Below are 9,995 nucleotides of genomic sequence, written 5' to 3'. Positions count from 1 at the left end.
AATAAATACGGCATTGAATGGTGCAGCGAAAATGAAAGGAAAGAAAGCTAATTTTCTGTTTAATAATTTCAATTTCAAATTTGACTTCAATATATAGATTTTCCCTTGAACGGCCCTTACCCCAATAAACATTATTGGCCATAACTGGCAGCCTTCGCATCGCGAACTCAAGCTGAGTGTGAAACTCGCTTTGTTTTCGCTGGTGATTGTTTGGCATTGATTTGGCACAAATTAATAACAATTTATTTATGTGCGCAATTAGTCCAGCCATACGAAATGGCAAACAATATGAGGCAAAGCTCTCTGGTATATGGCGACAAGATTGGTTGAACAAATACGCATAATTTGCATATTTATGCACTGGCCGCGACTCGCAAAGCCCAACAATTGCGTTTATTGCTATTTTTTTGTTTGGGCCTCAATAAACAAACAAACTAACGTTATCGTTTCGCGGTCGCTGTGACTCCATTTATTGTGATTCTGTTTAATATTTATTTATTTGGCTTTCATTTTGTTTGCGACTGCCAGCCTAGCTGCCTGTCAAATGATAAACTTTTTAACAAACCACAAAGAAAACATAGCTTCGTATCAGCTATATTTTTTTTAAAGAAATTAGCTAAATCCTGCACTACGAACTCCTTGTCATATAAAATTACTTTAAAAGTCTTTATATTCCATTAAATACACTTAAGCTACAATTCCAGGAATACCCAATTCAGCGCGAATATGTCGGAATTGTTGTTCCCGGAACTCACACCCAGGCAACAACAGCAGGACACATCCTTCACTGTCGGAAGGGTGTCAGTCATGCTGGGCGAATATCCTTCGGAAAATTTGTACAACCGCCGTGCGAACTCGTGCCGAAATTAGCAGCTAAATGCTACAATTCATTAAGGTGCCAGGTTACCGATGCCAGGTAAGACTTAATGAAGTTGGCCTACAAAACACGAATGGTCCTCGCATTTGTTTGAGTTACGTGTGTTTTTCGGATGTGCTTCTGTTTGTTTGCCCGTTTTTGGCAGTTTTGTAATTGGACTGAAAAATGCTTGAACACCTGCTGTGTGTGAGTGTAAGTGTGTTGTAGTTGGTGGGGTGTGCGCGTTATGGCATTAAAAATGTTGAAATCACACGAGCAGCGAGTAAATATTTTACATTTGCATTTGGACGCTAGTTTTTTTATAGCTACCCCCAACAAATTTGCATATTTTTTGTGAGTATGAAATGGTGTTTTTTCCTGATTTCATATTTTATTCCCGCTTTCGTTTAATGAAGTCAGCCAGTCGTATAAAAAAATAATACTCTTACCGGAAACCCCAGAGTTTGGGCTACCAACCCCGCGCACCTTTGTGTTTCGTCCAACTAAATATTTGTTACAAATTATGCTCTTAATTAAGTGACTCTGTGAGCGGGGGCTATACAAACACATGCACAGCACCCGAAACTGCCAAAACAAGGACTCAGAAAGGAGTCCTCGAGGTGGGGAAAAGGGGGGTGGACCCAGAGTCCAAAGGCTAAAGGATAAAGGAAGCTACGTGGCAGACGCATGACAACCGCACAAAGCGCACACGAAACGAAAATAAAAACTGCAGCCCAGTGGCTTAAGGACACCAAATGCCTTTGGCCGAGTCCTTTGGACTGCTTCTGACCAGTTCATTGTTTGTAGAATTTGTCAAAGCAGTTTTAGACAGATGCGTGCCACTTTGTCGCCTGCGTTGTTAATTAATTACTTAAAGTATCATGGAAAAACATGACCTCTTCACGTAAAATAAATAATAGCTTCACACAGTCCGAATATTTCGGTAATTGTTGACCCACATTTTCAACATAATAAGCCAAATTAAATTGCAGAGTATCACAGGGTGTTCTTAAGCCAAATACAGGCCTTGGGAAAATGTTGGCCTGGAACCAGAAACTATGTCGAATTGGCAGCATTCTTTGGCTGTACGTGCCGCAATGAATGGGGCTCCCGATGCTGGCCAGTTGGAGAACGCTCCGAAGGTAGCCTCCAATTAAGCTCATCAGTTTAATGTGCTCTCTGTCGCCGGGCGGCATTAATATGTGTCTCCTTCGCAGCCCCACGCCCCAAGCCCCAAGCTCCAAGCCCCGAGTCGTGGACTCCGAACGCCTCTGACCCCTTGACCCCTTAACCCCGTGGCCATTCAACCAGCCACGTAAATGGCATGTCGACGCTTTTACGTACGTGCTGTGGAATTGGGCGGACCAAAGAGTGGGTGGCTGGCCGAATAAAATGACTTAAATTTCAGCTGGACCAAGAGTCGGACTTCGTGTACTATTGACACGTTTTGTTGTAAACTTGGCATTGCTCATAAGCCAGCGCATGGAACAAGCATAATCCCCATATATCCCAGCGCACACATTTGCTTATGACTCATGCAAACACAAACAGACACCCTCACAGACACCAACGCACAGACTCACACTGAACAAAATGAATCTCTTTCTTCTCAAAACTATTTAACTTTGAATTGCATACCAAAATAACCATTCAACTAAGCATACTCTTAGTAGACCCCATATAGCATGTGGACAAATAAAGTTGTGTATAGTTAATAATAAATATGTACGAGTATCGCATCGAGATTTATTTCTGTGCACTAACAGAGGAGCGGAGAGTATCGACAGCTTTCAGTGCTGAATCTGGATTACGGGTCGTATGTGTAATGCAGAATGTGTTCACCTCCTCGTCCTTTTGCCTGGTTACTTGTCCACTCGGTTGCCTGTTTATTTGCTGCCATTTTTAGTTGCTTTAAACTTGCAGCTTAATAGCAATTCTCCGCTTGGCCACCACTTGGTCGGCAGGCAAGCCTTTTTCGGAGCACTTGACTTGTTTGCCGTTCCGTTTGTCGTTTGCCCGCTGGTCGGATGGTCGGGTGGTCGGTCAGTTGGCCAGTTGACCAGTTGGCCAACGCAGACATCTCCGTAAGCGTACTGTATGTTGTTTTATGTGGGCCAGAGATCCTGATTCCTGGCTGCTGGCTACTGGCTGCTGGCTGCCGGTTCCGCCTGTTGCCTTTGACAGTTGTCAGGGCTAATACAGCATTTTGCCTGCATCTGCATGTTGAATCAGTTGTCGCACTACTCCTGTATGTGTTACTTAAAGTGCAGCAGCAATATCTGTATGTGAAGGAGCACTAAAACACTTTGATTGCCTTCCCTCCACCCGATGATGAACAGTTCACGACCACAGATCGGGGTTACCTTGCAACATTTGACATTTGGCTTGCCAAAGCCTTTCATTGAAATTCTTTTTATAAAAGATCTGTTTACCCTGCATTACACTTGGTGCGGTTAATTCATTTTTCAGTTTATTCTATCAATGGGTTTTTATTTGCTCTTCTGTTGCATGGCAACACTGCTTTCCTCATCTACGATTGTCATACTAACCTATTACTAAAAGCAAAATCCTGATAAACGTTTTATTAACAAATAAATGTAATTGCTATACGAGTCAATGGTGTCCGAGAGGTTTCTATAGCAGTGCCCAGAAAAAGGCTGGAAAGCTTTGTTTTCAATAGCGACAGGCTTCGTAAAATAGACAAAAATTGAAACGTGCCGGAAAAACGTGCCACAATGCAGAAGGAGATAAGGATTTCCCATTTTTCGTGGGTTTCAGGTAACGGATGAACAAAGGTTTGCTGTTTGATTGTGCCAAAAATAAATATGTCATTGTTCCAAATACAAAACATCCCCAAACGGGATCATGGGATGGATATCACAGCGACAGTGGATCGCAGGAAAGGGAGCTTAAAACCGGGTAATTTGTTTGCTTGGGGCCTTGACGGTTGTGGGGTCACTTTGGTCAACAAACTGCGATAGCCATGGGGGCGCGACTGAATTCCCTTTGAATTTAGTTTACACATTCCCCCGCAGGCCGGCTCTTTAACCTAATTAAACCGACAAAAGGCCCTCGAGTCCTTTAGCGCGTATCCAGCGGCCACGGTTCGTGTCTTTTATAATATACTAAAAATTGGTTTATAATTTTATGAAATACGAGTATTTCGCAAAAGCTGCATAAATTTTGGCCGGCGAAAATTTAAATCCTTCGGCAACGAGAATTAATGCCATTGTGCGTTCAGCGAAAGTGCTAACCGTACCGTCTGTGTGGCAACTTTGTGCGGCATTTGCCCGCTGACTGTGTTTGTATTTTTACCCCCGAAAAGCAGACCCTAATTGTTATCTATGTAATGTCCTGGTTTCCATCTTTTACAACAATTTTGGCCAGCATGCAGCGAAAACATTTTCCTTTGCCATTTTCTGGAATTTTAAATACCTTCGCTGGCTGGCAATGTTGTTGAAAATTTAATGAATTTAATGCGCCACTCCAAGAAAAATGGCCACTTCCTGGGGATAATCTAGGGCGCAAGCGAAAAGGGCTGCCTTTAAAAATATGCGGCAAGAGCACACCATTATTTAATTAAGGTGGAGAAATTATGAACATATCAAAATAATCACAAGTGCAGCTTTCAGCGAGCAAAAGCAATCTTGGAATTTTCAGAGGCAGAGAGAAAAAAATCGCTCCAGCAATTAAACAAGCCCGCGGGTGAGATTTTTCATGGCGAAGGAATGAGATGAGCTTTTATAAATAAACATGAAAGCAAATCGCGGTATTTTAAGCAATTGAAAATGTTATTTTAAGACCCTTTTGATGACGATGCTGCATAATTTATTTTGAAGGTTCTACTAGAAGGTCTGCCCAGAATTTATTGAAGGAATGAACTCTTAATAAATGACTTTAAAATTTATATTTTAATATTGCCTTTATGACTATGCTTAAAAAAAATGTAGGCTCAAATCGTTAAATACATTCGCTAAAATCAAAATTAAGAATATCAATCCATTACTTTCAACATTCCCAGAATTTACCCTCTGGTAGCCTTTCCAATTGAATGAGCGCAGTTAAACCATTTGATGCACTTAATTTGCCCATTACCCCCACTTTTAATACCCAATTCGTTCTGTGCGTCACGCGCTAACAATCTCAACTAACCTCATGCCTCATGCCCCATGGGCCCAAAACCCCGAACGCAACTTCGGTCCAAGCTGGCGACCATTTATGGCATTTCAACAATTTCAAGTAGTTCCACCGGACACTCCCCCTAGTCAACACCCAATAACCACCGCCCCCAAGGAAGCCGAAAAGAATTTTCCTTTATGCTGTAAACTCACTACGGCCTTCTGCTATAAGCCATAGCTTTTTGGTACAACAACAGCGGAAAATGGAGGGCAAAGATGAAAATCAAAAGCAACAACAATGGATGTTTGGGGAAATTGTCCTTTTGTCAATGGCCGCGCCACCACATTGCCTATTTCAGTTCGCATTTCTCTCCGTGTATCGCCGTTTCCCTGCCCACGAAGTCTGTTAACTGTTTGTTAAACATTTTTGGCATTTTAGGTGTGTGTCTTGCCTGTTTCTTTTTTACTTCGTGTTCCCTCTTTGAGGCGGATGACAGAGGCCCAAGTGTGTTTACCCTGCGATGGCACATCTGTGTTTTATAATCGACCCAAAGCCTAGGCAGCCGCCAGGAGTGTTCAAAAAAATCGTTGAATCCCGGCCAAAAATGGAGGTCAGACCACCAGGCAGAGCTTAAAAATGCACTTGTAGTTTTTCGCCACCAAATTCTAAATTCAGCCGCCTAAAAGTGTGCTAATACAGTTCAGAATATTTCAAAAAAGTTTAAGTTATTTCTCTTTCAATTAGATATTTATAGCAGTTTAATAGCATTAACTAGATTGATTGGTTTATATAATTTTTTTCTGTGCATCGGCGAGTCAAAGCAGATTGGCAAAAAGCTGAAAGGAGAAAGTAAGAGAGGGGTAAAAAAAAAGTAAATTAGTGTTCTGGCACTTTCGGCAAACAAAGCGAGCAACCCACTCGCCAGCGAGTGACCCCGGGCCACCCACCCGGTGACCCCCACTCAGGTGCTAGTTTATGCTGGACGTCCTCCGCTGGCCGCTGAGTTATCGCCCAGTTTTCCTTGTGACCACCCTCCAGCTCCTACTGCCCCTAGTTTAGGCCACCCTGCATTCCTGCCCAGCAGTTAGTTAGTTTCAGTGTCCTTCAGATTCATTTTCAGTTGTTGTTGCTGTTGCTGTTGCCGTTTTCTGTTTCTGTTTCTACTGGCGCTGTTTGCTTTCACCCTGTACGCTTTGTTTTGGTTTTCCACGACTACCCTTGTTGTTGTTTACCTTTTGGCGCCTTTATTATAACGTTGCACCTTGCAAAACAAAATAAAGTTCGCCGACCAAGTGACACGTGGCCATTAAACCAACCCTCAAATGGGCAGTGAAACTGCAAAGAAAAATTGCCGCCAAAATACAGTACAAAATATCCCGGCTAATGGAAGAGTTATGAATTTATAACTAATACACATTAGGCAACCAAAAAGCGAGTGAGAGAGATAGAGAGCGAGACAGCTCAGCAGGACCTGTGCATAAATTAATTAGCCCGATATATATAGAAAGCGTTTGGCTGATGCTGTGCAGACAAAGGCGGAAATTAATTTCAAATTAGGCAGGCGGCGAAACCCAAAACCAAAAGCCCAAAAAGTGCGAAAGAATAGCACCGACATCGAGAGTTACAAAGATGCTTTGTTTATGCCAGGGATTTCACGAATTCTTTAGGTTTTAAAACAAGTTGCTTTACTTAAAGTATTTGCGAAATATTTTCTGTATTTTTTGTTTTAGACTTAAGAGAATAATATTATTATACAAATATAACCTGTTCCTTATGAGGAAAACAATTTTGCTAACTAGCTCCGCATAAACTGCGAAAAAGATCCAGCTAGAGATGGCGAGATGGAGACGCAATTAACATGAAAGGTCCTCGGACTTTGGCGTTGCCTTCGCCTCGGCCACAATTAGCGATAAGCCATGGCCAGAACAGAACTGAAATACCGCCCCTCGAGGGAAACAGCTGCTCAAATTATGGATAATTCCACTGTCGCAGACGGTGTCCTGATTACCCGATAAGGTTCGCCCTCACTCAAGGAAAATTGAGTGTAAGCTTGCCCCAAATAGATAAGAACTATAAAAAACCAACTGGTGTCCTTTTTGCGGGTTAGCGACGTAATGGGGATATAACCTAAGTGCGTTGGCTGCTCCATCGAAATGGTGAAAGTTGGGCACATAAAAGATTAAAACAGAAAATTAACATTTGGATTGCAAATCATATATTCACAGAGGATGATAAGCAAATAATTTTAAATAAAAAAGGTATGAATGGTGTAGAACTGCAATAATTATTCATTCAAACACTGCTTACTGTGTCTTAATTGGCCTTTTATCATGATTTGAATAAATATATAGCTTGCAATAGTTTAAAAACCTCTAAAAAATTGCATAAATATATTAGAGATATTGTAATAAAATACGAGATACATTTTTATGAAATATAGATCTCATCTTACAATTAATTACATTGTAAACCTCTTGGGTAAAATGAAATGCTACAAGATCAAATGCACAAGATATCCCCGTTACCCATTCACACTTCATTGGAAGTGCATCGGAAATTCGTTGTCGGAACCGCTTTACTCGGCGCTTAAATTGTTTTTAATTAAATATGCAGTGAAATGAGTGCGCTGGGCTGCATTCTCGTCCACATTCTCGACTGCGTCCTCGTCGGCATCCTCATCATCGTCGGTCGGCGGTCAATGGCAGCCTGTGGCTGCAACGGAGGACTCGCAGCAGAGCACGGAGCGAACCGCTTGACAAATGCCTTTTTAATCCATTTTCACAACAATTACGTGTAGCTGTCTGTTATATAAGCAGGCAGGGAGAAACACAAAATAAAAAAACGAGCTTCATGGAGTGAAATACAATGGAAAATGGCCAAAACTATGCATAAACATAAATCCATGCATGACAAATCTGTGCGCGCCGCGCCGCAAAACTGTCAGCCTCCCGACCATTTGGCTTTTTGTCTCATTTTGATAGGCAAATGGCACACATTTAAGTTTCGTCCTTTTCCTTCGGGTTGCTCACATATTGTGCGAAATACAGCTGCAGTCTCCCATCCGTTTGTGTGTTTATACAAATAGCGTGGTTCGGTGACTGCATGACAGACTGTTAAAATGTCAAAATGACACATTTGCCTAGCGTGTCATTAATATGCGACAGTTTCCCCCCCACAATTTCCCGCCCCACCACGCTCTGCAGATGTGGCATTTTAATTTGCAGGCATCGGCATCGGGATCGGCATTGGCAACAGCCGCGCACATTGACTGCTAACCGACTGACACAGAAAACCAAAAGCGGCCGACACACGAACGAAACGGAAAACCGCCACCGGAAAACTCCCCTGCTGAAGAGAGAATTTCCCGAAGTTCTCTCTCTTTTCGTAGAGGTTTCCCCCTATTTTCTCGCTCGTCCTTCGAGGCGTATTTTGGCATAATTAGTATGGAAGGAAGATGCATCAACAAAAGCAAATGCAATTTCAGGACTCCACATCCCTGACTTTGCCCTGGGTGTGAATTCATTTTCCATTTTCCTTTCGCCGACCACTCCCACCGGCAGCGAAAATTGACAACTTCGCTTGTTGACTACGTGTAAACGCCATTAAGTTAGCATAAGTACGTATTTCAAATTGCAGTTGCAATTCACATAATATTAGAAATTATGTAAAGACTTTTGTCTCCATTAGCACGGCAAACTCGACTTCGTGTGCGAGTTTCTGGAATGCAAAAAATTCAATTTAACAAATGACAGCATCAGTTTTTTCATTTGTTTCTGTCAAACATGTTTCACATTTTTCCAGGCAGGAGCCAAATAATATGGACACTTTTTTAACACTTATTCGAGGTACTAAGAGCTATACAAAAAACAAGGGTACCAAAGGGTACCTGAACCAAACGTGCTTAGTTGTATGTATTAAATTGAAAAAATTCAAACTTAAATAAAAATTAATTTAATGCTGAAGTATCAAAGCGGAACACGAATAGAAACACAACGAGGTATTTTTACATTTTGCAAAACAAATACGGTTTTATTAGAGTTCTTCAAACTGAACATATTCATTATTTCAAGGCATCTACGACAAAAGTTTTCCCCGTTTCCGCTGTGCTGGGAATGCCCGAGGTCTGGCTTTTCGCAAAACCCCAAACTCGACGCAGACACATTTTCATTTCTTAGAGCCATAATTCTTAACTAAATTGAGAACGCAAAAAGGAGCGGTAAAAGGTTGGTCTGAAAACTGACTGGGGTTCCGGGGTGACTGGGTTGTTCGCCTGCAATTTCGACAAACGGCCGACTGCCAACATTTTTCGGTACTTTTCGAGCGCTAATAATTCATTTTTGGCGCAATTTGCTTAGCGGACCCCTTAGCAGAGTCTTTGATCTGAGGTAGCTGGCGCTGACTTGGTCGAAAAACAGGATTACCATCTTTGAGCCCCGTTCTCAAGATACCTTTTCACACGTCTCAATGAGTTCATGAAATTTTTAAAACCAAAACGAAAACAATGCGAAGTTGGAACATAAAGCTTAAGTATAATGCTGAGCATAAGCGTGCGTGCCAGGACCCTACTACACATAAATATATGTATATGTATAATGGAGCAGGCTGGAATCCGGCTTGCGTACAAATTGCTTTTCAGCCTGTTTGGCCCTTAGTTTTTGTTTTGAATTCGGAATTTTCACAACAATGCCCGTCATTATTATGATTATTTTTCAAAATCACACAGGCGCACAGCACAGGTCCACAGGTGCTGTGAGTTGTTTTCCTGCGATTCCCGCACTAATCAACAATTTAAATCCATTCTGCTTGGCCCTTTTTCCCGCTCCTCTTCCGACTGCTCATCATTCAGAAAAAGCAAGACATGCTCTTGCGAAGGATGTGTCGCTTTAATGGCTGCGCAAGGAAGTCACGCGTACTTTGTTTATAACCCAAAAACCTGGTCTAATGTAGAGTTTCGTTGCTCACGCTGCTGCACTGGGAAAAATCAAGTATACTTCTGGGTATAACTTATTAGTTTTCCTGC

This window comes from Drosophila yakuba, chromosome 3R, assembly GCF_016746365.2.
Source record: "Drosophila yakuba strain Tai18E2 chromosome 3R, Prin_Dyak_Tai18E2_2.1, whole genome shotgun sequence".
Lineage (NCBI taxonomy): Eukaryota > Metazoa > Arthropoda > Insecta > Diptera > Drosophilidae > Drosophila > Drosophila yakuba.
Note: the sequence above shows the minus strand (reverse complement) of the source record.